At 44.2% G+C, this 12931-nt stretch overlaps 1 long non-coding RNA gene across 1 annotated transcript in view; it reads left to right on the top strand.

Moving 5' to 3' along the window:
* The first annotated feature begins 255 nt into the window (after positions 1–255).
* The window catches only part of LOC128331682 (uncharacterized), a 33296-nt gene continuing 20620 nt past the window's right edge, over positions 256–12931 (top strand). The window contains exon 1 of the long non-coding RNA XR_008310398.1: positions 256–372. This is a non-coding gene — a long non-coding RNA (uncharacterized LOC128331682). The remainder of the gene's footprint in view (positions 373–12931) is intronic.

Here is a 12931-nt window from a genome sequence, read left to right as displayed (position 1 = left end):
AATTGCTCAACTTGTTGCTGCTTGCTAGACAAATATTAGTGATGTGGCCCTGGGGTTTGTACATTTTGGACAGGGTACAAAAGAACAGTAGGTTTCCTAAACCTTCAGGGTGAGCCAAGGTGGTGTCACTGAACACAATGTAATTTGATCACTGATTGCATAGTTAATGGTGCATGTGAAGGCAGAGGGGGAAACACACTTCAGTCCTTTGATTCTGTTCACTGAAAAGTCATTGCATTAGGAATGTCATTGTAACAGCTGGAGTTGCTGCCTCTGCCAGGAGGACTCTTGCATGACCTTACAGTCCTACAGCCTGTTTCCTGTGTAAATTGTCTATGCCATAAATTCATCGGAAAGGAACACACCTGGAAGGTAACCAAATTGCAAATATTGATCGGTGTGTATTTTAGAATGAATGCTATTATGGGAAGGGAATGTTTTCGCTGTGATACATGAATGTGAGCCCACTTACTCCTGGCCAGAGAGATTAAATCGGCTTGGATGGTGGGGAGTATCTATACTACTGCCATGTTAGTGTATCGTGTTAGTGCTTATAAATGGTAGGGGGCACTGGACTGGTTTGCCATGTTCCCAGAACACAATTCGTAAGGAATGTACAATGTAGCCAAAGCAGAATGAGACAGATCAGGCCATCCTTTTTGCCATGTATTTAGTGCTAAAGAATTGGATTCCAATCACAGTGAAGTGCTGTCAATATGTGGCTAGCAGGGCCAGCCTCAGGGATGGGCATAGCTGGGCAGCTGCCAAGAGCCCTCAGGACTCAGGGCTCACTACAAGTCTCCTCTGTGCCCATAGCCTTCTTCCAGCAGTGCCAGATGACTGTTCCTGCAGAAGTGTCGCTCTATCAACACCTCTCCTATTTACAGTATACAACAGTATAAGTCCCACCATGGCCTGAAGCAGGCAACACAAGTGATGTGTGGCAGGATATGCATCAGTGTCCTACTGACGGTGATATACCCATCACAAATCTGACCAAGCATAGGCTAGAGCCCATCTCTGGACCTTGATAGTCCCTTCGCTAATGCTGCACAGTAAGCTACCTACCCAAGAAGGGTGCACACTCACGGCTTCTGAGCCAGCCAAGAGCCCATCAATGCAGCTTTCAAAGGGGGTGGACTGCTCTGCTCCTCCAAAGCTATGTGTCATCGCAGTTGCAACGTACTCCCATCCTTCCCAATGGAAGTAAGTCACAGTTTCACAGGCACAGAGCAGCCTTTGGAAGCTGCACGACAGACTCTTGGCTGGCTTGGAAGCAGTGGGCATGCATCTCTCTTGGATGGCCAGCTTGCCACACAGTATGTCAGCCAATACAACTAGGCTTGCTAGTTCTCCCAGAGGAAACGCCTCCTAATTCTCACTTGCATACATAAATTCACACAGAGTCATGCAATCCTAACCATGCAGAGTTATGAAAACTCTTTAAAATGGCTGTGCCAATGTCCAGCATGGCAGTCACAATCTTAATTCCATTTAAGAACATAAGAACAGCCTAGCTGGATCAGGCCCGAGGCCTATCTAGTCCAACATCCTGTTTCACACAGTGACCCACCAGATGCCTCTGAGAAGCCCACAGGTGAGAGGTGAAGGCATGCCCTCTCTCTTGCTATTGCTCCCCTGCGACAGGTATTTAGAAGCATCTTGCCTCTGAAACTGGTTGGCCTACATCCACCAGACTAGTAGCCATTGATAGACCTGTCCTCCATGAATTTGTCTAAGTTTGTGCATACATGCAACATCGGTTCTCTGTGACAGCATCTTGGACTCACAATCCATCTGCTCTATATGGCTGCTACAGTTATCAGAACAGTTGGGATGTGCTTTCTTTTCTTCCTTTACGTCTCTGTTTTTTTGGCAAATGTTCCATACCTAGGGGATAGCTTTCTAGAAAACAATTATCCTTTTCCTCCTATCAAGACTGCAGTTTTCTTCCAGCCAATATGGTTACTGAAAAGGGCTTGCTTAATTTCCTGCCTCTAAGCCATCTGCATAAGAAAAAATAAATCACACTTAATTTGACATAAATCAATATGATTGGCATGCTTTTCTAAAAATAAGCCTAAAACTAAGTGTGTGCAGCAGAGGCAGTAGTGATTTAAGTTATAGGTAAAGTCTAATTGGAACAGATACTTCATTTTGACATGATGTAGGAAGTTTCCATAGATTTCTCCCACCCAAGAATCTAAATGGCCTATGGGAGGGTTCTCCCACCTTATCTTAACCATAACCCTGCCGGTTAGGTTGGGCTGCACTGGTGGGGTGACTGGTCCAGTGGACTTCATGAGATTTGAACACCAGTCTTCCTGATCTGTCTGGCCCTCTGCCCACTACACAACACTGGCGCACTAATTGTCGTTTGCTGTTAGGTTGTCCAACATGTTTATTGTTGATATATTTCAGGCAGGCAATTAGCTGCAACAAATAAACCTGACCCAAACAGCTTATCCGAGGGTTGTTTTTTTAAAGGATAATAATTACATTGTACCACTTCATTTATTCAAATACCCTGGATGGCATTGAAAATAAATGAATAAAGCCATGTCTATTAAATTGTCTATAGCATATTTGGGGATAATGATTAAAAGAGTGGAAAACAGAGCCAGACACATGAACCAAAGTACAGCTAAATGGGTCCAGTTCATATTAGAGATGTGACTCCATTGGCATCGACTCAACACCAATTATTTCTATAGGCCACTGGGGACATTAGGAGTAGAGGTAGAGAGTATAGGATTGCCCCCCTTGTTTCTCTCTTATTTCTTGTACCTCTGCTCTAATCTCTTCTGATTGGTAGCTTGATACCCTTAGGACATTCCCTTATTCTGTGCTCGCTCTGTCCTTTTTTCTTCTTCTTTCCACCATGAGGTAGCTCCTACAGGATATAGGCTTTTCTAGATCAGTTTGTAACTTATTGAAAAAAAACCTTGAGGCTATTCACACAACTGCTCGAAAGCGGGCTAAGGGAGTCCAACCCACTTTTGCATGGTTGTGAGAACCTCCATGAACTTTGTGGCTCCCAGCAGTTAGCCCGCTTATCCCCCCCAAAAAAAACCAAGGTTAGCAGAGCAAGCGCTCCACTAACTGCGATTTGGCAATGATGAGTCGCCATGGTCACTCACAAGAAGATCCCCGGCAGGAAAACTCCAATAAGCCTCCCAGAACAGGGGTCTCCCCAGAATTCCCTGTACACTCCCAAGGGGCATTCTGGGACTTCCAGCAGCCCTCGATCCCCACTACTCTTAATGGCTCTGTTGTGGTCCCTGCCCGTCTGTGGGGAGAGTGGGCTAAGCCCACTCTCCCAACAAACCACCTTGAGGTGCTTCACTTCGGTCGTGTGTTTAACTTGTTTTTGACCTTAACTTGTTTAAGGTACTTTACTTGTTTTCGACCTTAAGCAATTGCCTTCAGATCTCCTCCTTGAGTTCTGTTCTCATCACACTGGGTTTCTCTGCTAAATAAGGGGTTTGGCTCAAATTCTCCCCCACAGTTCACAGAAGAGCACTATCTTATCCACCATGTACAAGTGGAGGTGGACTTGCTCCTGGCCTCTCCTGTGGAAGAAAGCATGAGGAAGGAGAGCTACTCACAAAGGGCCTCAAATAGCCCAGCCAATGAAGAGCAGGGGTGTGTGTCTTGCAGGCAATGTCCCCTTCCCACAAGTGCAGTTGATGGTAGCTGTGGCATTGTGTCCCCACTTTAACCTGGGACAGAGCACTCCCAGTGCAGCTCCATCCTGGCAGATTTCAATAGCCAAGGTGGGCAAGGAACCAGAATGTACATGAAAGGCCTCAATCCTCCAAGGAGCCTGTCCAAATCCTCAGGTAAAACAGCCCATACAACAGGCTGAAAGGTCTCCCACGCAATAAGTCCAAACAGTGTATAATTACATCCTGCTTCTGTTCCGCAGTTTGATTCTCCATACCAATCCATAGAAAGTATCTATGGGTGGGTGGTGAAGTGGGTGAAGCTCTGCAGGATGACATTATGCACACAAAATTGGCACAGAAAAGCAAATTTTCTTTACTGCCACAAAAAGATCCACTGGTGGCCTCTTTTGGTCAGATTTGTTACAAGTTTACCACCATCAGTGTAGGGATGTGCATGAATCATTTCAGCAAGGTGGAGAGTGGTACCTCTAAGCACAGGTAAAGCCAGTCCTCTGCTGTCCCACTGCATTTCCTGGTGTGTTGCTGCATCACTCAGAAGCACATGTGCAGCTGAGTCCATGTGCATTCCATGCAGCATGGTGGAGGGATGCACATGGCCACCGCACATGCACGGCTGCCATGTGCATCCCACCGCCATGTGCAAGCTGTTGAATGCAGCACCACAGCCGCACATGAACTTCTGAGCAGTGTCCCGCTGCACCAGGAAATGTAGTGGAGCAGAGGAGGAGCAGGTAAGGACTGGCTTTACTCATGCTCAGTAGTACTGCTCCCCACCCCACTGAAATGATTTGGTGGGGCGTGCTGAAGTGATTCAGCACATCCCTACTGGATGTGCCAAATCAATTTGTGCACATCACTACATGAATGGTACATAACAAATTACAAAGGGCAAATGAAGCCTATTAGAATGAGGACACATAGGTCACATGAGTCATCCTAGCCAATCAGTTATCATTCTAAAAATGGAATAGCTTCTTGGACATTTTACAGTCATCTCTAAATAACTGCTAAAAGATGGGAGTATCTCTTCAGTTTCGGCATACGTTTTCATGAAACTGGTTCCCCATTTTGGCTCAGTCCTCCATTTTGGCTCAGATAGAATAGTTTACAGTCAGGAAGAAGCAAGAATACTGAATTCTCTTTAAAAATCTATGTGCAGTACATCAATTTCGGAGGATGAATACAACTGAAGGAAGCCTGGGTGGGTGCACGGCTGGGAGAGTCAGTCATGTGACTTGCCTCGGGGGGGGGGCAAGGCAGTGGGCCCCCAGACAACTGTCTCCCCTTGCCCTATTATAGTTATGCCCCTGGCTGGGTCATTTGCATATCATAAGGGTCTGGCCAATTCCATTCCATTCCATTCCATATTGCCTCTGTTCCCATCTTCAATAAGAGCATACAAGGTGATAAAACTGTTCCTGGACTGTACCACTTCAGAATGCAAGTGGGAGAAGGCATTTCACATAAAGACTCAAACTTTATTAAAATGGCAGTATGCAACCATGTGCCATACACTGCAGGCAGGATCCAGACTTCTATTTGGTGTCATAGATACAGATTAAACAGCCCACAGGCTGCGGTGGCAGACAGCAGTGGGTGTTATTGGGAGTTTTGTAGATGGCTATATTCTACACTCTTTTTCCTGGTCTTCAGTTCAGATTTGTATCTGCTGCATGATTGATGACAGCCTCCAACCCCTGAAGCAGATAGTCCTGCGCCATTTGTACAAGAATTAAAAGGTTGACGGAATTCTTGCATGTCGTTCATTTTCAGAACAATTTGCAGGATGACGCCCCGTCTGATATGCTACTACTTAAAACTGTGTAACAATTTTGCCAGGGTTTTTTTTAATGGAGCAGCAACAAAGTGAGGGATGGCAGGGAGCGAGATGAGATCCTACTGTAAGCAGTTGTAGTTCTTGGAAGTACAGATAATCAACTCTGTTCTGCATGTGTGCAGCCTATTCATACCCCTGAGGAAAGAAAGTCACCCACATACATTCTTTTGTAGTTGATGAATGGAACTGAAGTAGGAAGAACCAGATCTAGAGAAAGTGTCTCCAGTCTGACTGAAGTGTTGTGTACTTTGATACATCACAGAAGGACTACTAGCCAGAATAAAAAATGAGCACTCTCTCCTCAGACCTACTACCTGACTAGCTCGCAGCTATCTATGCTTCTGCTTATCTGCACCTTTCCCCTTCATATTCTCTTCACATCACTTCTGCTGCCTGCCACAACATTGCAAGCTCATTATCCTTACCTCAAATCTAGGGAAGCGTTACAACTTCATTATGCTTGCCTCAAATCAAGGTGAGCATTATGAACCCTGGTTTCTTCTCTGGCTTGGTTTTCAATCGGAGTCAGAGATGAGCACAACTCCTCCCTCCACCAAGTGACTGACCAACCCACCCAACTTCTTGCTTTCATCCTCCTCTCCCCTGCTTGCTTCAAAGCCATAGCTGCTTCCCATCCACTTCTCTTCAATCCCCTTTCCTTCAAGCTCTATATGTCTTTAACACCCCACCCAAACACACACCTCTGCTTGCTTACCATCCTATAGTTCTGGCTCTGTAGTGAGAATGGTCCAAGGGATGGATGAAGAAAGCCTCCAGCATCTGACTGTGGCAGTAAGCCAGGTGCCAGAAATGTTAAGAAATATAGCTTTCTGGCACCTGGCTCACTGCCATAGCAGTACCAGCATCAGGATCTGGGGAAGGGAGTCACAGCAAGGTAAGAAAATGAGTACCTGGACAGGAGCAGAGGAATGGGATTGGGAGCTAGTGGATTAGAGGCAGGCTTTTGGCTGTGTGGAAGGGGATTGAAGGATCAGACTAGAGGCATGGTAGGAATCTGATTTAATTTGATGCATGGTGGGAATCTGATTTAATTTGATTTGGCTCAGAATAAATTATTACCTGATGGGAGGAATAGCTTGACCTATTTGAGGAGAACTATGGCAGGGGGTATTCGGAAATCAACAACCTATGTTTTTCAGGATTGTGCATCTTGAAAATTATATCCAGTAATGGGTTTATGTTCCTATCATTCAATTATTCTTGGCTAGTAATTGTAGTTGTTGTGGTGGTCATCATAGCAGGGATTCCCAGATGCTGTTGACTATAACTCCCAGAATCCTCAGTTATAATGGCTTTTGCTTGGGGATTCTGGGAGTTGTAGTAAACAACACCTGGGAATCCCTGTTAGAGGGAATACTGGCCATTATGGTCAAAATACCAAACTTTGTCAAAAGGTTAGTTGCTTACTCTGCTATATCATTCTTTCCCTTACTGTTTTTCTCCCAGTGATCTGCTCTTTTATTTGGATTTCATTTGTAACTGCATTATTCTACTCAGAGATTCACTTTATTACATTGCTTGAAGGTGTTTACTATATCTTCCTAGCCTCTAATTTACCAAGTCATGCTTGACTTTTTTACTGCCTTCTTACATCTTATGATTGTTTCACCATTCCTTCCACAGATCTTCTCAATTTATGGATGCCTCTCCCCACTCAGTGAAACTAGTTAATAGAGTAAAAAGACAGAAGACAATATCAGAATCTTTTGCTGATCTAAGCTCTGTTACAGTCCACGCAGCTACATCATCCACGATAGTCAGAAAATTATTATGCTTTAGTTTACCTCTACAAACATGTGATTTCTCATGGAGCAAGATATAAGATTGTTAGCAAGCTGCTTTACACCAGGTCAGATCCTTGGTCCATCTAGTTCAGTATGATTACACTTACTGGCAGTAGCTCTCCAGGTTTTTAGTCAGGGGTCTTTCCCAGCCCTACCCGGAGATGGCATGGAGTGAACCTGGGACCTTCTGCATTCAAAGCAGAAACTCTACCACTGAGCTATGGCCCCATTGTTGCTCTGGGCATAGGGAGGTATGAGGGAGCTATAGGGAGGAGAGCTGGTCTTGTGGTAGCAACCATTAATTGTCTCCTTTGCTAAGCAGGGTCTGCCCTGCTTTGAATTTGAATGGGAAACTACAGATGTGAGCACTGTAAGATATTCCCCTTAAGGGATGGGGTTGCTCTGGGAAGAGCACCTGCATGCTTGCATACAGAAGGTTACAAATTCCTCCCTGGCATCTTCAAGATAGGGCTGAGAGAGACTCCTGCCTGTAACTTTGGAGAAGCTGCTGCCAGTCTGTAGACAATACTGAGCTGCTTGGACCAATGGTCTCACTTGGTATTAGGCAGCTTCCTATGTTCCTATGAGCTATGAGTTCAAACCATGTTTGTATGGTTCAACATCAGCCCTCCTGAAGATATTGGACTATAACTCCCATCATCCCTGACTATTGGCCACTGTGGCTGGGGATGATGGGAACTGTAGTCCAATAACAGCTGGAAGCCTGAAGTTGTGTAGTCCGGATTTAGGTGGATGTGTTTCAGATACATTTGGTAACACAGTGGTGAGTTTGAGTGCATAGGCTTATGAATTAAAAGTAGAAAATTTAGAGATAAGCAAAATCCCCCACACACACCGCCCAAGAAAATTTCCTTGGTTTTTTTTTTAAAAACTCATTTGGCTTTCCCTGAACATACTCAAATGATTCCTCTTGGAATGAAATTCTTTTTGAACTTCATCTTTTTGAAATGTTGTTGCCAGTTCCATTAGAATTGAGCAACTTCTGTATGTATTTTATCCAAACTGAAGTCAACACATATTTTATTAATTCAGGCAGTCATAAATTCATAACATTGGCTAAGCATTTCATGCCTTCCTAGATGGTGGGCCTATGGGGTGCTGAAGGGGTCAGGTCCTGAAGGGGTCAGCTTGGACCAGGGTGTGTGACTGACAGTGAGTAGTAAACACTGGGGATTTGATAAGAGGGCAGTAAGCAGCAGGATAGTAGGCATCAGCAGGATAGGATGGGCCAGTAGTAAGAAAATGTCAGGATAGCAGATAGTAGAAGCAGAATAAGGTCTCCAGGACCCAGGACAGCTCCAAGCTGTCAAGTGGCTCTCACAAACAGAAAAACTCAACTGAGTCCTTAAATTACATGGGAGATTTAAGAGTGCTTAAAGGACAGCACTGTGAACTATAGATGTTCCATCCAGTATTTCAACAAGCAGCTAACAACAGACCAATGGGCCTTGGACGGATATTATCATGACACAAAAAGACATTTCCTTTTTTCCTCCAAGTGTCATCAGGAAGGGTTATTTAGTGGAGCACTAGCAGGAAGTGAGGAAGCATCAGAAGTTTTGTTCTCATCATAACTTTGTGCATTTCTCTGCACATTTTTTATTCCAAAATTCTGAATATTTCTGATTTTTGGATGGCATTTGCTCTGTATATTTAGAATATAGTGTCAAGATCTTTCACCTGCCATCTTTCTCATTTATGCAATTGCCAATTAGCTCTTTCTTAGGATCCACCATCTTACACATTTCAGGAATATGCTGAAAGGCATCATCTCATACTGCGCAGGGGATGGCATTGGTAAACCCCTCCTATATTCTACCAAAGAAAACCACATGACTCTGTGATCACCAGGAATCAACACCAACTCGATGGCACAACTTTACTTTGTACTAAGTAGCCCCATTTTGTCCTGTTGTCTTGTTCTCTGACAACTTCTTCCTGATATAATTGAAACGGGCTCTTCATCATTTTCCTTACCCTCTTAAGAATCCTCTCGCTTTGCTTTCCTTGCTGTGCTTTTTAATTTCATTCAGCTTGTTTATGTGATTATGGTTATAGTCCTCCATGACCATATTAAATGTTTTATATCTCACCTCTTGCCCACTTTTCATGGGGAATCATGATGTTTTCTGCAAATTAACATCACCCTTTGACATTGCCATTCACATTCCCCATACTGAAATAATGTTGATATGTACACATTCTCAAGTCCGTCTCATTTGCACAATTGTAAATGAATGTAAGGACAGCTATGGGATTTGCGTCACATACAGATTTATGAGTATCAATGCAATGGATCGCGTGAGTGCCCCTTTTGTATTTATTTGTATTCTTATATCCTGACTTCATGCTTTGAGGGAGAAACACTCAAGGTGGCTATCAAAAATATTTAAAGGTGGCTATCAAAAATATTTAAAATCCACTAGCCAATATGATGCACAGCCCTCCAGTGACAGAAGGACAGCTGCAGATCTGCAAGAAGCCTTTAGCATCCCTGTGCAGCAGATTGGGCCTAGAGTGGGAGGGGGGAGTGTTTTTCACACCGCTCCTTCCCCTTCAGAAGCCCTTTACAGTTGTATAACGTTGTTGAGGGTTGTGCAGGCCTCAGGAGCAGATTTATACAAGTGGAAAAGGCTTTTGTAGGGAGGGAGGAGATGCAAAAATCACTCCCTATTTCCCCTCCATGCTTGGTCTGGTGTGCAAAGATGTCTTCAGTGTGCTGAAGGCTTCTTGCAGACCCATAGCCCTCTGGAGCCCTGCTTCCATTGCCGGAGGTCTGTGGATCATGTTGGCCAATGAACAAAACAACTCATTGAGGCATTAAGAGCAGTGCAAAAACAGTTGAAATGTTCCTAATGCAGAGTCAGCAGCAAGAAGAGTCAGCAGCAGTATCAAGGTATAATTAATGTCACTTGTTCCAGATGGCCTCTGGAACAAGAGGATGAGATGGCAAGGGGTTAGGTGGCCATGCCAGCCTTCTGAGAAAGCAAGATCCAGAGCCAGGGTGCCTATGCACCTAAGTAGAGCTCTTCTGGATTAGATCGAAGGTCGATTCCAGGCATCATCTTGTTTCTCACAGTGGTGAACCAGATGTCTCTAGAGAGCCCAGAAACAAAAAATGAAGATAATGTCCTTTTGCCACCAATCCCAGCAACTGACATTTACCATTATCCCCCAGTAACTAGTATTCCAAAGCATACTTCCTCTGATCCAAAGGGTATCATATAGCCTTCGTGACTAGTAGCCACTGATGGCTGAAAAGTCTTGTACTGATTCATCTTTCTTCTGGAAGCAAGAGGACATTGAGCAGGGCCCCGACTGAGGACCTAAGAGGACAGGTAGATTCATACAGAACAGGGCTGCACAAACTGAAGATGTTGGACTGCAGCACCCATAATCCCTGAGTACTGGCCACTATGGTTGGGGATGATGGGAGCTGTAGTCCAAAATCTGCAGGAGGCCCAAAGCTGTGAAACCGTGTTACAAAAGGAGGCTGTCCTTAAGATTTCTTGGATCCACACCATTTATAGCTTCAAAGCTGTACACTTTAAATGCCAGTGCTTTACAATTTGCTTAGGAGTAAACTGTGATGCAACACAGTTGGTATAACATCAGAGTTCTAAGCTCCCTGCAAAAGATTCTCATTAGGATTCTAGCCCCATTCGGACTTGAGCAGACAAAGCTCCCATTCCAGAGAATGTTAATGTGGTTAAATCTCACTTAAATCCAATATGACCAATTAGCTGTACCTAATCTATAGCCTACTGATTTCAATGAGACCTAAATTAAAGGGTTTAAAAAATAAAAAATAAAAAAGGAGACCTTTAGTTTCGCCCACCAAATGACTTTTTAATGCATCAAGACTATCCCAGACATCAGTGAAAAGACAAATTATGCCAGGCAGAGTCAGCCTAATCTTGTGATTCTTCTGTGTAACTAATCTGGGACTGTCTGTATGAACAGCAGATACTCTACAACTGGCCTACAGCCCCAAATCATTTTATTGCCTGTGCAAAAGGACTAATAGGGCCTTTTACATGACCATATGGGAGTGGGTTGGAGGGTTAAAGAGCTCCTACCCTAGTAGTAACAGAACCTCTGTTTGAGTCAGCAAGCCCAGAAACCACATGAGTGACCCAGGCAAGGTGTGCATTGCTGCAATTGAGAGCTGAAAGCATATCAGTCAATCAAAGTTTATTACAGTCTCTGAGCAGCACAACAAAGGAATAGAATAGAACATATAACACAGTTTAAAATAAAAACATAATACCACTTTTATCACAATACCCTCGGGTATAATACTGGAACCACCAAGAACCTCCCAATCTTAAGGTGGGAGTTAATTACTAAAACTCAAAAAAAGATAAAATAGACAAATGAATATTCAATTAAATAAAAGACATAAATAACAACTAAAAAGATTAACAGGTCAGCAGTCTCCAAACCCACCAACTATACTAGGACTAGAAAGCTACAAGGCAGCACTGAATTTATTAATTAGAAGCCGACACACTCTTCGAGCTGCCACACAGGAACCCGCCACTTTCTGAGTAATGGCAGGAATACTATCCTCAAGCAGGAAGGCCACTTGTTGGCTAGGCAAATTTCCTGGGAACGAGCCAGCAATAGAAATATTAATTCTAAGCGTAGGTCCCTATAAAAAGAGCAGAGCTGCAAGCATAGAGAACTCTCTGAAAACCTAGCAGGCCTTCCCAGCATGCTTTGCTCTGCCAGTAGACTGGAAAGCCCCATTACAACAGCAGTTGTCCCCTGATTGGCCACAAAGGAGCAAGAGGCAGGACTAGCCCTGCTGAAACAGCTGCAAGTACATAGGAAGCTGCCATATACTGAGTCAGACCATTGGTCTATCTAGCTCAGTATTGTCTACACCGACTGGCAGCGGCTTCTCCAAGGTTGCAGGCAGGAATCTCCCTCAGCCCTATCTTGGAGAAGCTGCCAGGGAGGGAACTTGGAAACTTCTGCTCTTCCCAGAGTGGCTCCATCCCCCAAGAGGAATATCTCACAGTGCTCACATACCAAGTCCCTCATTCATATGCAACCAGGGAGGACTCTCCTCACACTTTTAGTATAGGATCATCGAGTGTGCTTGGCAGAGTGGCACATTGGCAGCCCCTGTAGCCACAGTTTTCTATTGTTTCCAGACCACAGCTGATAGGAAAGGTGAGTGGATCCACACAACCAGAAAAGCAAAGTAGGAGAGCTCTTTTCTCTTCCTACCTTGGTAAAGAGCAGGGTACAAAAGCTGGGCTACACTGCTTTGAGCATCCTGGGTTGGAGGGATTTTGGTGAATTCACACAGCCATGCAAACCAGGGTACAAGGCCTCCTACCTTGGCATTGATAGTTGTGTGACCAGGCCTAGTGTGTATCCTTGAACCTCTTTCTTTCTTTCCATCTGTCTTAAAAGTCATATTCACAGGAAATGAAACATTCAAAACAATTCCAAGGGCCAATATGTGGATGAAAACATGGCCAGAATATTTCTCTGATTTTCCATCCAATCTGAGTCATCATTACTTTGCTTTTGATTGTTTAAAGTTGTGAATGCAGCATGGGTGG

Source organism: Hemicordylus capensis, chromosome 6 (genome assembly GCF_027244095.1).
Source record: "Hemicordylus capensis ecotype Gifberg chromosome 6, rHemCap1.1.pri, whole genome shotgun sequence".
NCBI classification, from domain to species: Eukaryota; Metazoa; Chordata; class Lepidosauria; order Squamata; family Cordylidae; genus Hemicordylus; species Hemicordylus capensis.
This window is presented reverse-complemented; position numbering and strand designations above follow the sequence as displayed.